This window comes from Manis pentadactyla, chromosome X, assembly GCF_030020395.1.
Source record: "Manis pentadactyla isolate mManPen7 chromosome X, mManPen7.hap1, whole genome shotgun sequence".
Classification (NCBI taxonomy): domain Eukaryota; kingdom Metazoa; phylum Chordata; class Mammalia; order Pholidota; family Manidae; genus Manis; species Manis pentadactyla.
This window is the reverse complement of record NC_080038.1, coordinates 71,023,287-71,040,679: the sequence shown is the minus strand read 5'-3', so window position 1 is coordinate 71,040,679 and position 17,393 is coordinate 71,023,287. Positions and strand designations below refer to the sequence as shown.

Sequence of the window (17,393 nt, the reverse complement as noted above, 5' to 3'; positions counted from 1 at the left end):
AACTTTAGGACATGTGCCATAGGGGTGGAGGCCTGTGAGAGCTTCTTCTGGAGGAGAGGGCTGGCAGATGCCAGTTTTGTACCCTCCCTAAGCCAAACTGACCTGACACTTGTTGGAACCAGTTCTAACACTACAACTACCATGCCAGCACCACTTGTTCTGCCTCAACATTCCCCTGTAGACTTGCTCCATCCAACATGCTCAGCCTGGCAGGCATTCCACCAAAGTGACTGCTGCCCTGGGGAGGGAAGACCTATTCCAATGCACCAACACACTAGAAGTAGTCACATGGGCATTACTGACAGCAAGGCTGAGGGCTGGTCTCACCCACCAGTTAACTGGCAAGGGATGTACTGGGACTTTTAGCCAGCTGCACCTGGAGTGAGCTTTGAAGCTAGTGCAACCATGGTAGTTTCATTGGCCTTTGCTGGCAGCCAGGCTGAGGGCTGGACCCACCAAACAGTGCACACACAGGGGCTGTGCCAATCCTTTTAGCCAGCTGCACCTGCAGTGACTTTCAGAGTAGGACATCTTCAGTATAACACTGGCTATTGCTGGCAGCCAGGCTGAGTACTGGCCCCACGTACCAGTACATTGGCAAGAGCTGTGCCAAGATTTCCATCCAGCTACACCTGGATTGTGCCTTGCAAACTAGCACAACCACAATAGTCTAATAAGTCGCTATGACAGCCAGACAGAGGGCCAGCTTTGTCCCCCAGCTAAATTATAACAGCTGTGGCTCAGACACAGCATGAAGGTGCACACAGACCACACAGGGGACACTGCTGGAGTGCCTAGTTCTGGTGATCAGGGGGTATTTTGCATCAGGTCACCACAAGATGCCTACTACATAAAGCCATTACTTCTAAGACAAGGAGATAGCTGAACTTCTTACTATAAGAAACAAACATGAAGATAGTGACAAAATGAAGAGGCAGAGGAATATGTCCCATGTGAAAGATTAAGAAAAGTCACCAAAACATTGCTAAACAAAGTGGAAGGTAATCAATTTACCTAATAAAAAATTGAAAGTAATGGTTATAAAGATGGTCACTGGACTGGAGAAAAGAATCGATGAACTCAGGTAAGACTTCAACAAAGAGACAGAAAATATAAACAAGAACCAGTCAGAGGAGAAGATTAGAATAACTGAAATGAAAAATACATTAGAGGGAATCAACAGCAGATTAGACTATGTGGAAGAAGAGTCAGAAATCCGAAAGGCAGGGTAGTAGAAAGCAAATAAGTTTAACAGGAAGAACAATTATTTTAAAAAATGAGATACTAAGAATCTCTGAGACAACTCAAAGAAAACAACATTCACGTAATAGGGGTGCCCCCTGAAGGAGAAGAAAGAGAGAAAGGGGCTGAAAACCTACATGAGGTAGTAATAGATGGAAAAACCTCCCTACCTGGAAACAGACATCCAGGAAGCGGACAAGTCCATGTAACACAGAGAGACTCAAACAGGATGAACCCAAGAAGGTCAACAAAAATACATATTTCAAAGATTAAAAGTAAAGAGAGAATCTTAAAAGCACCAAAGAAAAGCAGACTTTAAATACAAAGGAAAATTCCATAAGGTTATCAGCTGATTTTTCAGCAGACACTTTGAAGGCCATAAGGGAGTGATAGGACATATCTGAAGCTCTGAAAAGAAAAAATCTACAGCTGAGAATACTTTACCCATCAAGTTTATCATTCAGAATTGAAGACAAATAGTTTCCCAATAAACAGAAGTCAAAGGAGTTCATCACCACTAAACTGGCCTTATAAGAAATATGAAAGAGTATTCTTTAAGTGGAAAAGAAAAAGCCATAACTAGAAGTAAGAAAATCAGGAAAGGGAAAAATTTCACTGGTAAAAACAAACATACAGTAATGGTAGCAGACCAATAACTTTTAAAGCTAATGTAAAGTTCAAAAGATAAAAATAGTAAAATCAATTAGAGAAAAATTAGTCAAAGGAAATATATATATAAATTATGGCATATACACAAAATGTAGAGGGGAGAATAATAATAAAATAGTGCTTTTAGAGTGTGATATTAAGCAATCTAATCTATTTCTGTTTTTGTTTGTATCCATGTATTTTTTGATTTCCTCTTTGTTTGTTGACTCATGGGTGGGTTAGTAGCATGCTGTTTAGCCTCCACATGTTTGCATTTTTTCTACTTTTTTCATGTTATTGATTTTTATTGCATGCTCTTGTAGTCAGAAAAGTTGCTTGATAGAATTTCAATTTTCTTATATTTTTTGAGAGCTGTTTCATGGCCTGGTATGATCTATTCTGGAGAATATCCCATGTGTACTTGAAAATAATATGTATTCTGCTGATTTATATATATATATATTCATATACTGCTATACATGGACATCATGATAAGCACAAACCGGCCATAATACATACAAAAAGTAGAGAGAAAGGAATCCAAACATAACACTCAAGAAATTCATCATATCGCATGGTAAGAGGGCAAGAAAAGAGGAAAGGAACATAAAAGAACTATGAAAACAAGAAAGCAATTAACAAAATGGAAACAAGTATATACCTGCCAACAATCACTTTAAATGTAAATGGACTGTGTTCCAATCAAAACATATAGGATGGCTGAATGGATAGCAAAGTAAGACCAACTTATATGCTGCCTACAAGACACACTAAAACACGCACAGATTGAAAATGAAGGGGATGAAAGATAATCTATGCAACTGGAAGCAAAAAATAATCCAGACTAACCATACTTACATCAGAAAAAATAGAACTCAAAACAAAGAATTTAACAAGAGACAGAAAAGAGTATTACATAATGATAAAGGGATAACTCCAACAAGAGGCTATAACAATTGTAAATATCTATGCACCCAACCTAAGAGCAGCCAATATATAAAGCAACTACAGACATAAAGGGAAAAATTGACAGTGATATAATAATAGTAAGGGATTTTAATACCCCACTTACATAAAGGAATAAATCATTAAGACAGAAAATGAACAAGCAACCAGAGGTATTGAATGACACATTAGAACTTACTTATATAGAGAGCATTCCATCCAAAATCAGCAGAATACACATTCTTTTCAAATACACATGAAACATTCTCCAGAATAGATCATGCTAGGCCACAAAACAACTCTCAATAAGTGTAAGAAGACTGAAATTGTATCAAACAACTTTTCTGACCACAGGAGCATGAAACTAAAAATCAGTAACAGGAAAAAGTGGAAAAAAAACACAAACATGTGGAGGCTAAACGAATCCACCAATGGGTCAACAAACAAATCATTTGAAAGAATGCATGGAGACAAACAAAAATAAATATAATCATTCAAAATCTGTGGGACATAGCAAAAGGAGTTCTAAGAGGGATGTTTATTGTGATAGAGGACTACCTCAGGAAGCAAGAACAGTCTCAAACTAAAAATATAAAAACTTACCAAAACAGGAACTAGAAATAGAAGAACAAAGCACAAAATTAGTAGGAGAGATAAATAAATAAAATAAAGATTAAAAAGCAAAAATATAGACTCACCAGGGCTCCTCACTGCCACCTGGAGAGATGATCATCCCTACTGGGCCTCTTCCTGCCTCTCTTACCCACTCCTCCTCCTAGTCCCCCTGTTGCTCCCCTCCATCCACCTCTCCTAAGGCCTTTTCTTCTGGCTCCCTTCCCCCCTTCCTATCCTTCTTTCCATCTCCCTCCTCCTGCCCTTCCTCCCACCCCTGCTCCCATTCTCCTCCTGGATTTCCTTTCAGCTGTTCCTCTAACTCTCCTCCCAACATCTCTTCTCATCTCCCTCCTGCATGATCTCTCCTCCCAACACTTCTTCCCTGCCTGCCGAAAAAAAAGCAATAGAAGCAAATCAATGAAACTAAGCTGACTCTTTAAACAAAGATACAAAACTTAAAAACTGCCCCCAAGATTCATCAAGGAAAAAAGAGGACTCAAATGAAATCAGAAATGAAAAAGAAGTTACAACCAAAATCACAGAAATTCAAAGGATTATAAGAGAATCCTATGAAAATTATATGCTAACAAATTGGACAACCTACAATAAATGAATAAATTCCTAGAAAAAATCATCTTCCAAGAATGAATCATGAAAGAAAAGAAAATCTGAGCAGATTGATTATTAGTAAGAAAACTGACTTGGGAGTCAGAAAACTACCAACAAACAAAAGTTCAGGACCAGATGTCTTCAAAAATGAATCTACCAAAGATTTAAACAAGAGCTAATACCTATCCCTTAACTATTCCAAAAAATTGAAGAGGAAGGGATGCTTCCAAACTTAATCTGTAAGGCCAGCATTACTCTGATACCAAAACTTGACAAAGACACTAAAAAAGGAAAATTAAAGACCAATATCCTTAATGAACATATGCAAAAATACTCAATATAATTGTAGCAAAACAAATTCAACAGTACATTAAAAGGATTATTTAACATGACCAAGTAGGATTTATTCTAGGCATGCAAGGATGACTCAATGTCTATGAATCAATGCCACACATCACACTAGCAAAAGGAAGGATAAAACAATATAGTCATCTCAATAGATGCTGAAAAAGCATTTGACAAAATTCAACACCCATTCATGATAAAAACTCCTAACAAAGTGGTTATAGAAGGAACATACCTCAACATAATAAAGGCCATATATGGCAAACCCACAGCCAAAAGATCAATGGTGAAAAGCTGAAAGCCTTTCTTCTAAGATTAGGAAGAAGACAAAGATGCCCACTCTCACTACTTTTATTCAACATAGTACTGGAAGTCCCAGCCACAATTATAAGAATAAATTAATAAAAGGTAAACAAATTAGTAAGGAAAAAGTAAAATTAGCACTACTTATAGACATGATACTATATATAGAAAATGCTAAGGACTCTACCAAAATCTAGGAGAATTGATAAATTAATTCAGTAAAGCCACAGGATATAAAAATTAATATACAGAAATCAGTTACATTTCTGTATACAAATAACAAAATAACAGAAAAAGAAATCAAGAAAACAATTCCATTTACAATTGCATCAAAAAGAATAGAATGCCTAGGAATAAATCTAATCATAGAGGTAAAAGACCTATACTCTGAAAATTATAAGACATGGTTGGAAGAAACTGAAGATAACACAAATAAATGGAAAGATATTCCATACACATGTATAGGAAGTATTGATATTGTCAAAATGACTATCCTGTCTGAAGCAATCTACAAACTTAATTTAATCCTTATCAAAGTACCAATGGTATTGTTCACAAAATGAGGGTAAATAATTAGAAATTTATATGGAGACACAAAAGACCCAAAATAAACAAGGCAATCCTGAGAAGGAAGAACAAAGCTGGAGGTATCACATACTATGATTTCAAACTATACTACAAATCTATAGTAATCAAAACAGTAAGGTACTGATGCAAAGACAGACACGTAGATCAATGGAACAAAACAGAAAGCCCAGGAAAAAACCTACGCTTGTATAGTTAATATAAGAAAAAGGAGGCAAGAATATAAAATGGCAAAAAGACATTTGGAAAACTGGACATCTAAATATTAAAGAAGGAAACAGGATCACTGTCTTACATCATACACAAAAACAAATTTGAATTGGATTAAAGATTTAAATTTAAGACGTGAAACCACAAAACTCCTAGAAGAAAACATAGGCAGTATACTCTTTCACATCAGTTTTAGTAATTTTTTTTCTGGATGTCTCCCCAGGCAAAGGAAACATAAGGAAAAATAAACAAGTGGGAATGCATCAATTTAAAAATTCTGCACAGCAAAGGAAACTTTCAAGAAAACAAAAAGGTAACCTACTGAAGGGCAGGATATGTTTGTAAGTGATATATCCCATAAGGGGTTAATACTGAAATATACAAACAACTCATACAATTCAGCACAAACACACAATGGACAGAAGACCTGAATAGACATTTTCCCAAAGACATACAGATGGCTAACAGACACATGAAAAAGATGCTCCACATCGCTAATCATCAGGGAAATGCAAATCACAACCACAATGAGATACCACCTCATGCTGGAGTGGCTAATATCAAAAAGACAGAAAATGAGAAGTACTGGTGGGTATGTGAGAAAAGGGAACCCTTGCACACTGTTGGTGGGAATGTAAACTGGTGCAGCCACTATGGAAAACAGTATGGAAGTTACTCAATAAGCTAAAAATAAAAATATCATATGACCCAGTAATTACACTTCTTGGAATTTAACCCAAGAAAATGAAATCACTAATTTGAAAAGATATAATATGTATCCCTATGTTTATTACAGCATTATTTACAATGGCCAAGATACGAAAGAAATTTAAGTACCCTTTATAGATAAATGGATAAATAAAATGTACATATATACAATGGATTATTACTCAGTCATAAAAAATAATGCAATATTTCCATTTGTGACAACATGGATGGGCCTAGAGGGTATTATCTCAAGTGAAATAAGCCAGACAGGAGAAGTCAAATGCCTATGATTTCATTTATATATGGAATCTAATAAAACAAATGAACAAAGAAAACAGACTCATAAACAGAGAACAGACCAGTGGTTGAAATGGGGGTGGCACTGTGGGGGATGGGTAAAATAGGAAAAGGGGATAAGGAAGTACAAACTTCCAATTATAAAATAAATTAATCATACGGATAAAAGTGCAGCATAGCAAATACAGTAAATAATATCTTTATATAATGACAGATGGTCACTGCACTAATTGTGGCAAAATTTCAGAAATGTATATAACTGTCAAATTACTATATTGTATACCTACAACCAATATAATATTGTATATCAACTGTATTTCAATAAATTAAAAATTATTATATGACTGAAGTCTTCAAAAAGTTTATAGTCATTTAGGAAAGAGATATAAAGATAACTAACCATAATAGATTATTTGAATGTGCCATGAAATAAATAACAAATAAGTTTTTCTCTGGATGTCTCCCCAGGCAAAGGAAGTTGAAATGAATCTTGCACAATAGAGGAGGACTGGAAGCTCAACTTGAAGGATCAGTCCATTTTAAATAAGAAGTTGTGGAGGTGGGCAGAGTGTAGAACAGGAATTAGAAAGGAGTTCCAGAGATAAACAAATAGCATTCAAATGTCCTGAGGTATAAAAATTAATGACCTGTAGAAAGGAATAATAGGTGTTCTAGCCCAGCTGGAGAACAGGGAGAGATTATGGGGAAGGTGCAGTGGCAGATGAGAGTGGGAAAAGGTAGGGGAAGGGAAAAGTGACTAAAAAGGTAGATACAGCCAGATCATGGAGGGTTTTATGGAGATTCTGGCAAAAGACACATTACCATACTTGTGTTTTTAGAACAATAACTTTGGCAATAGTGTGGAAGATGAAATTTAAAAATGGGAAATCAGAGACAGCTGAGAGTTTGTAGGGTGACCAACTGTTCATATTTGTCTAGGACCGAGAGCTTCCTGACACATAGAATTTTCAGTACTGTAACTATGATAGACCAGGGCAAACAGGATAGTTGGTCACCCTACTCTTGTAACAGTTGAAGTAATAAAAAATAAGCTCTGAACTTGGTATGGCAGGAATATTAGAATTCTAAGTAAAAGTCAAATTTGGAATTGACCACTTTTCTAGACTGGTTAACTGAAAAGTCAAAGGTATTTTCATTTATAAAACATGTGAAATGTAATAAAAGTATCACAACTTTTCAGTTTTTGAAAGCCTTTTCAAATCAGCTGCTAACAGCATTCACCTTTCCTGACAGTCTGAGCCAATTCACCCTGTTTCAGAAATTTTCCAATTGGTACTCTCTCCCAAGTTTTATCAGTCCCTGACTCTTCAAATGGTTTTATTTCTTGAACATTATAATTACTGAGCTTCACTACAAATTACACCATATTAGCTTCCACCATACATTTCCAGCAACCTTAAGTTTCCAAGTTTCTTCATTTCTCCTGGTCTGACCTGCCACCTTCCCTCATTTTACTTCCTTCCCTGCCCAGACTAGATTAAATGGTCAAATTAACTACTCTCACTCAAGAACCCCCAACTACCTTGTTCACCATTCTTCTGCTGTCCCAGCCTGGCAAGCCCTTAATTCCAGATCAAGTCCACAATCCATTTTCTTTTTTAACTGTTAAAATGGCTGAATGATCCTATTAAAAATACCATCATCCATTTGGAAGGCCAAAACTAGAAACATGATTTCCAGCCTAAGACTTTTTTCACCAGCCTTTTTTGCACACCCCTGATTAGTATCTTCTATTCCCACCGTCTCCATTTAGCATCTTCACAACTCCATTAGTGAAATTTCTTCTCCTCAGTTCTCTCATTCCCCTACTTTTCTTGTACAGGGTCTTACTTCTTAAATTACAGAGAAAATTGAGGTTATTGGGCAAGATGCAACTCAATTTTATCATTATTTCCTTCCAACACACATAGTATTATCTACAACTGCATCCATCATACTTCTCAACACAGCTGCCTTTCCTGTTGCTCAAGATGAATTCCCATGTTCTTAATTCATTCCATTTATCTCAGGATCCTCTACTCCTAGATCATCATGCTGTTGTATACTCTCAGATCTTTGTCATCAAGTCTCTCCAACCCCCAAAATAATCTCTTGTCTATGCATCTTATTCTAGCTCTTTGTCCTTTCTTTTCTTAAATAAACTCACAATAGTTTTTACACTGATTGCCTCCTTTTCCTCACTTTCTACTATTGTTCAATCCACTCCAAGGTGGTGTGCATATCTTCACAACCTCACTTGAAACTGCTTTAGCAAAGGTGACAAGTGAGCATCAAGGTGATAAATCATGTAGGACTTCTCTTCTGCCCTGGACACAGTCTTACCACTTCCATCTTTTTGAAATGCTCTGTTCTTTTGGCTTCTAAGCCACTCTGTCTTCTCTTTATTCTCTGTCAATTAATACTGAGTCTCATGGTCTTTTATGCCCACAAATTTTTAAGTGTTTGTTTCCCTAGAACTACATTTCTCTTCTTATTCAGTATCTTCATGCTAAGGAATATCCACTTTCATATCCACAGGATATGGCTTCAATTACCATCCATATCCTTATGACTCTTATAACCCTTTGTTCAGGCCTGGCCTCTCTTTAGGTATTAAGCTTATATGTCCAACTTCCAGCCAAGATTTATCATTTGAATGTCTTCAGAGCATCTCAAAATTCATATGCCCAAAGCAAAAGTTATCCTGCTCCCTGACCTTGTACATGACCATCTATCCAGTTATAAGAGCCAGAATCCTTAGAATAATCTTAGACCGCTTCTTTCCTTTCATTGAATCAACAACAATTTCTTCATCTCCCTCTCTTTCTCTGGATTATTAAGCAGTCATTAACTGACCAACCTTCCTCAAGGATTGCCTTCTTAAAAACTATTTTCTGCTGCCAAAATGATACATCAAAAATGCAAATCTAGTCTACCATGTCACTACAGGAATTGCTTTAACAATATGCTCATTGCCTTATATTAAATATTTCCATTTATGTATTTGTATTTCTAACTAAACTGTGAACATTTTAAAGGAAAAGGCCATCCCTTACTCATCTTGAAATCTCTAGAACTCAGCAGAATTACTGGCACATAGTCATTCAGTAAATATCTGAACAGATATCTGTCTTGTAACAACTCTTACATTGCTTAACTATTTGTGTACCTCTTCACACTGGACTGTGAGTTTTGTGAAGTTGGAAACCAAGCCCTAAATTTCTTTATCTCTCTTTCTCACTAAACCTAGAACAAGGTTAAACATATAGTACTATGAAAGCTTTTCTTTAACTGGTGTTAAAAGGGATAAAGAGATACAAAATTCCAATTGTAATATAAATAAGTCATGGGGACTGAAAGTACAGCATAAGGAATATAGTCAATAATATTGTAGTATCTTTGTATTGTTACAGATGATAATTACACTTATTGTGGTGAGCATTTCATAATGTACATAATTATTGAATCATTATACTATACACCTGAAACCAATCTCATATGGTATATTGAATATAATTCAATTAAAAATAAAATCTATTTAAACTATCTAGAAAAACCTCTCAATATATACATAAATCTTCATAAATATATACCTTTTATTTTAATGGCTTTCATGATAGTTTGACAGTTTTTTCAGAAAGCTGTGAAAGTGGCTAATGATTTTTGTGTCTTTAAGGGAACCTACTTAAAAGGAAATTTTCTTCAATCCTGTAAAAAGTTAAATTATGTATCTCACTGAAAACCAAAAGGTAATTTATTCCATTGAGCTCTCTTCTTAAACCTTTCTACTGAGTTATTCTACAATATTTTTAGTTCTCTTACAGCGTTAGTGATTATTGTCTTAATAATGAATAGATCAGGCCTAACGTCTTTATTCCTTTGTAACCATATCATCAAAATAAATGAAATGTAAGCAAGTTAACCACAATTTTTAAAAATTAATGTTAACTGAGCCATGTAGGAATTAATCCCAAGGATTCATCCTCACTGATTTTGCATAACCAGCTCAGCTAACCATGAACACACAGATAATAAAGGTCAAACAATATTATAACATGTGAAAATGTCATATCCTTATGCTATACATTAGCCCCTGTGGTTATAAACCACCCACATGGAATGTGAGCAGAATTCCCAGTGCCTCCAATACTACCCTTATAGAAGTAAATGCCTCTTGATTTTTCCAGTATTCAGTGCTCTGTCCAGGGTACACAATGGCTACACCAGAGGCAAAGACTATGGAGATGATTGTCTCTCCTCATGAAAGAGTGATGAGGTGACAGGAGCCAAACTCTAAAGAGAATGACCAGCACATAGTTCTAAGCTAATACTCAGAGCAGAAAAATCAGCTACCATCTCTGAGCTAACAAGATTCACTTTCAATGTGTGATTCTAAAGATGTTCCTAATAGTGGTTTGTGTCCAAAAAATGTTAAAAAGTTATCTCTAAAGCTCCATCAAACTTCTTTATCCCTGGACCTCATTTCAGAAAGATCAATATTGTACCTCTTTATTAAGGGCCCCACTGGACTCATATTTTTCTTCTCAGGGTAACCCAATTTGATTTATTCCTCCTTTGTACTCTTACTAGACTTACAGACTGCACCGTAAGAATGTAGTCTTTCTGAGGGAAGATTATCTTAGACTTTTATATTCTTCTCTTTGCTTAGCAGGCTATTAGGGCATGCAGTAGGGGCTCAGTTCATATGCATTGGTTTGAAAAGGTAAGGGGTATAAAGAATAGGCACATATTAGCAGAGCTTTAGGCAGTCTTACTTCTAATGTTTCTCCCATGAGCTATTTTCCCAAGCAACAGCCATTATCTTTCTCTCTGTTACTTAAGATGTGGTCAAGGCAAGGATAAGGTTATATAATAAATTAGGACACCTTAGAGCTCCAAGGCCTGCAGTCCCAGCTTTTTGTTTAAAATTCAGTGGGAATCCCATAAGCTCTAGTGAGAATTTCATTATTAAATACTTCACTTTACAGAAATAACCAGATTTTGTCTCAGAACACAAAGGTATATTAGGTCTTTTAAATATGACTCAATGGTACTGAGTCCAAGAACTCAGTAGGTACCCAATAACATCTACCCAAGGTAGCTTCCTCTTCCAACAAACTTTCTAAACACTGTGGTTTCACAAAGTACAGAAAAAGTATTTGGCATCAGAATTTGTAACAGAGTCCTAAGTCTCAGTGAAATTCCAATTCAAGAATGTCCCACATACATCCTGTCAATCACTAGCTAAGCACTATTCATATGTTATCTCTAAACCTTGTAAGAACTCTGAGTGAATTGTTGTACCCCTGTGCAGATCAGAAAATGGAGGCTTAGCAAGGTTAAGTTTCTTTATCAAAGTCACAGCTATATGACATCAGTTGTAATAAGGTCTTCCATGAGCAGAGAAAGTAAAAAATTATTCTTACCCAAACAACTTGTTGCACAGACAGATATTTTAAAAAGGCATTTTTGTGGATAAGACTTCTTCAAAGATTAAGAAGCTATTATTCTCTGTTATAGTTCTACCACTTTCATAGCTATGCATATGTGGCAAATGACTGCCCACCAGGTGTCAAGGTAAGGTTCTATCAAAACCAGTGATCTATAAACTTCTGACTATAAAATAAAAGTTATAGGGATGAAAAATGTACAGAATAGGGAATTCCACTCCTAGAAATTTACCCAAAAAATGTAATTTATCAGATTCAAAAAAAACATATGCACCCCTATGTTTATCGCAACACTATTTACAATAGCCAAGATATGGAAGTACCCTAAGTGTCCGTCAGTAGATGAATGGATAAAGAAGATGTGGTACATATGCACAATGGAATGTTATTCAGCCATAAGAAGGAAACAAATCCTACCATTTGCAAAAACATGGATGGAGCTGGAAGATATTATACTCAGTGAAATAAGCCAGGTGGAGAAAGACAAATACCAAATGATTTCCCTCATTTGTGGAATATAGCAGTGAAGCAAAACTGAAGGAACGAAACAGCAACAGATTCACAGACTAGTGATTACCAAAGGGGAGGGTGGCGGAGGGAGGGTGGAGAGGAAGGGAGAAGGGGACTGTGGGGTATTATGATCAGCACACATGGTGTGGGGGGATCATGAGGAAGACAGTGTAGCACAGAGAAGGCAAATAGTGGCACTGTGACATCTTACTACACTGTTGGGTAGTGACTGCAATGGGGTAATGCGGGGACACGGTAACGTGGGTGAATGTATTCACCACATTGTTTTTTCATGTGAAACCTTCATAAGAGTGTATATCAATAATACCTTAAATATATATTAGCCCATTTCCTCTTGTACAGAGAGTTATCACCACAGGCCTTTGGCTGGTTCTTGTACTTTTCCGGGTTTAGAAAATCCCCCATAAAGTATGGTTGTGAGAGATAGCTGACAGGACTAAGACAATTCTCAAAGTGGAAGGGTGTTACTTGAAATAAATAATATTCTTTATTATAGTAAATATATTGGAAATCAAAATCACTATCCCTCTAATACAAACTGCTGAAAGCACAGATCTACAATATCTTTTTGGCTGTTGGGCACAGTTTGGAAAATATCAATGTGATGGAGTAGGTTTTTCTAGGAGTCCAGGATTTGACTCCTAGAGAATTAAGTTCACAGTAACCTTTTAATGAGTTTGTATTTTTGTCAAAGGGAACCCTGATTTTAAGAAGTTGAGAAATTGAGTGACATTGTCATTGTGCAAATTGAGCTTCAGAGTACTTTCACTTGTTTATTTATCGTTAAAAAAAAGAAATTATTTACAAAACACTTGTCTGTGGTCTAAAAGTTGAAGCTTTCATGATAACATTGTTCTGAAAGCAATAAAATGGCCCTAGGCAAAGTATAATATGTTCCCTCTAAGATCTAATTTTAATTTCTGAAGATCCCCTATTATTAGATTTCCCTACCATGGCCCCATTATTTATGACTACATGATATATAACTCTTTACAGCTACTTAGAAGCCTATAATCAAATAATTGTATTGCTAAGAAGGAAACTAAAGACCACCAATTCCATGCTCTACGCCATCATTTTAGGTGAGAATATTGAGACTAAGAGAAATAAAGCCACTTGTCCAAGGCTGCACATAGCGAGTCATCGTCAGAACTTGAGCTAGAACCAAGACTTCTTGACTCTCTGTGTAGATCCATCTACTTCATCACTCTGCCTGTGATACATGTGAACCACTACTAGATGAAAACTTTCCTAAAAAATATCCTACTGTGGAGTATAAGTAACCTTTTAAACCAAAAGTTTCAAGATAAACACAGATTCCCTGCAAATCATTGCCCTGAATGTTGGGACTCTCCGAAATGGTGATTTCTCAACAGACAGATCTATCCTCTTTGATAAAGAAGTGACTAAGAGCTATAGGCGGCCCTGCTTCTTGGGATACCAACTGATGTACTTCAAATACAACTGGCCATGAAGAGCTGTCCAAAACCACCCAGAGGTATGCTCATCCATTTAAAGTCTTATGTTCCACCATTGCCAGGATTTGATCAGTCTGTACTTGAACTTAAAAACTTTCCTGATTGAGCCTAAAAAGAAACTGCTTCTGTCCAAAGGAGGACCTGTGTTCAAAAAAAGCATTGCAAAGACAATTACCCTGAATGCATGACCTACTTCTCAGTATAATTTAAGCCATTTCCCACCTCAGTATACCAGCATACTACCTGATTTCAAGATTAAATATTTTTACTGTGTCACAATAGCTAATAGATAAACTCCTCAATTAATAGAAATTGCAATGATTCCCTGCATCCATTTGAGCTAAAATGAAAATGTTCCCACTTGCAGGATGCTTGGAGCTGAGGCTACTCCCCCCAAAAGTATAACAAAGCTTGTCATCATTCTATCCAGAATGATCCTGGTACCAACTGGTATGGTACAATCTATCTTCAAGGACTCCCCCACTGGAAGTCCTCTTTAGACTCAGTCATCTTGGCTGAGAACCAGAGAATAATGATAGCACCCAGAGTAATAAGAGCAATAATCACTGAAAAGATACATGCTTCTCTTGGATTCTGCTATCCAGTATGGCAGAACTTGGGTCAAAAATCAGCTTTCAAAGGATCAAGAATAATCTCTGAACAGACTCTGATATCAATTCACCAAAGTAATATGGGAAATTTTCTCCTTTCTTAACCTAAAAATCCAACATATTGTCTGGGAGATACAGGATTCTGTAGGGGTAAGAGAACATGATCTAGAAAACACAGGGTGACTTAAGCTCTGCCACTAACTAGTTGGGTGATCTTAAGTGTCTTTACTTCACTGGCTCTCGGTTTGTGAAGAATTTAGATTTCTAAGAGCTTGTTCAACTCCAAAATCTATGACCTGACTTTTTTCCTTCTCTCCTAAAAGAATATACTATCTGTAACTATCTGTGAAAGCTAAATTTACCAAAGCAAAGATATTTTACATAAATTTTTCATTTATTATGAAACTAAATTATACAGAATAGAAATTCAAATCCCCTTTTTCTGGCTGAAAATGTCAAGTCCCAGTGAACCTCACCGAGCACATTTTTTTTCCCTTGTCACTTTGTGTCGTCTTCCCTAGTTCATGAAGAAATAGAGTCCTTAGCAAAGAATGAACTGCATCACAGACTGGTAATAATGGTGGAAACTGTTGGCATTAATCTTAATTTTGTGCTCAAGTCAGACTAAAGGGAAATCAACATTGCTCCTGTTGCAAGAAATCTAAAATGAGAAACCACAAACCATTTTCAATTTAGACACTGGCCCCATATCTGCTTCTGTCCTGGATCTTCATGCCTCAACCAGTCCTCCTGCTTGGAATCACCAATTCCCAGATATTATGCTATAACTTACCTTGGAGCCTTGATGAGATTAGCACTCTTGTTTCTTTGCAGGGAGCTGGGTATGAAAAAGCCTAACTGTGTGGCATGGATCCTGCTGATAACTGACAAATTTGTTGTTGAAAGAGGAAGTTCAGTGCATTTGGTGTCTCACCACAGAAACCTTATTTGCACAAACAGAAGGTAAGTCCCTTGAGCAGATGACGCTGTTCGATTTATTTCATTTTTATTTCATTGGTGCAGAGAAATGCAAAGAACCGGGAGCCAAAGGCTATTCAAAATCAAACAATGACTGGATACCAGCCTTTCTCATTGTTTCTCACCCTATCTCCTTCCACCACAACCCATATGACAGTTTCATTAGATTCCAGTAGGCTCCATGGCAAGATAGGACTTTGAGGCAAAATCTGAAGAGTTTATCTGAACAAGAAAGTTACAGCTCCTTCAAACCTGAGGGACAAAGGGTCAGGAAACCTCAAGAATAAAAGTCAGAATGACAGCTGTAAGACTACCTTTGCTTTAGCCATTCCCTCCATCTACAGTGGCTTTCTCTCAACCTCTCAAGTCTCATAATTTAAGGTGTAATTTAGTCATTTTTGTTCACTTACTAGCCTCTTACTATATTGCAAACTGCTTGGGGGCAAAGAATATCTGACTCATTTCTGTATACCTAACTAGTACAGTAAAAGGCAATTTCACAAATGTTTGTTGAATGAATAAGTGAGGGAATGAATTTAAAAAATAGAAGTTCAAATAACATGAATAAATAAATGAACAGTGTTGATTACAGAGTCTTCCTCTAGTGTATTAAGATTTTGGTCTTTATGTATATTGTCTATGGGGCCTTTATCAGTATGTAAATGAAGATAATACACTTGGAGACTATAGAGTCAGCCAAGTCTGAGTCTAGACCTGAGAAAAAGGGCTTGCAAAGTAAGCAGCACAAAACTCTGTGGGCATGTAAGGAAACCACATTCAGAGCCCAGAACCTGGAGCTACTAAGATTTTTCTTGGTAATATCCACAGCAAAGGAGAAAAAGAAAGCACTGTGGGTTAAGTCAAACAGCAGCATTTGGATTTATGGATAAAACCGATTAAAGAATGAAATGTATGACAGCATTTTTGTAGTAGGGCAATCTGGATCTGCAACATGCTTTCATAGAACCAGGCCCATTTAAGAACTAGACGGAGCCATGCCCAACACTCAGAGATCTCTAATACAAACTGCAAGGGTGTCAAGAGATGGAAAATAAACACTTTCAGCACTAGAAACTAAGAGCTTGAAATGATTGATGGAAAATCCATGACTTGTGAGGACTGTCAAAGAAAAAGGGTACCCATCCTGGCTGAGGTATATTAAATGAAACATGCTTGACCTTGCAATTAACTTAACTCTAATTTCATGTATTTATCCAGTTTCAATCTGTTGTTAATTTAGTTCTCTGACTTGGCATCCCTACTGAAAGGAGAATACACTGACAGGCAAACACATATTTCAGTCCATTTGGCAGTTCTGTTCCACATTATAAATTATGAAGTTGGCTTTCTGGTACAAATTCATCCCTTGTGAGTTTGGGCAGTATGAGGCTGTTTTCCTAGTGTATGATTCTTGTTCAAACAAAGAGGTTTGTAGGCTCATTGAACTGTAAATCCATACTCTGAGACAGAGGGAGAAAAGGAACCCTGTCCTAACAATTAGCTATTATGGCTACCTTCCACTTTCTCTTCGTAGAAAACACCTTAACATTGATAAGAAGCAAGCCTGCCAGATTACCATATTTCTATCTTGCATGCAAGTATTTTCTCCAATCATTGGCCATAAAAGGGGAAGTAAAAGTAGTTCAAAAGTCAGTGATCTAGTTTAGGCAAAGAAAAATTAAATCCAGGTAAAGTTTTGAGTATTAATTAAAAGGAGAAAAGCTGTTGACAAATCAAGAGAGCTGATAACTTATTAACAATTTTCAGTTAACATTTTTAAGACTTCTCTTTGTTATAATTGATTATCCAGGAATCATTACATTTCAAACCAAGTAAAA

General features: G+C 36.4%; 1 protein-coding gene across 1 annotated transcript in view; it reads right to left on the bottom strand.

Moving 5' to 3' along the window:
• Positions 1-15,492, bottom strand: part of P2RY10 (P2Y receptor family member 10) — a 28,263-nt gene extending 12,771 nt beyond the window's left edge. The window contains exon 1 of the mRNA XM_036930004.2: positions 15,371-15,492. The gene's annotated coding sequence lies outside the window, so the exon portion shown is untranslated. The remainder of the gene's footprint in view (positions 1-15,370) is intronic.
• Positions 15,493-17,393: the final 1,901 nt, after the last annotated feature.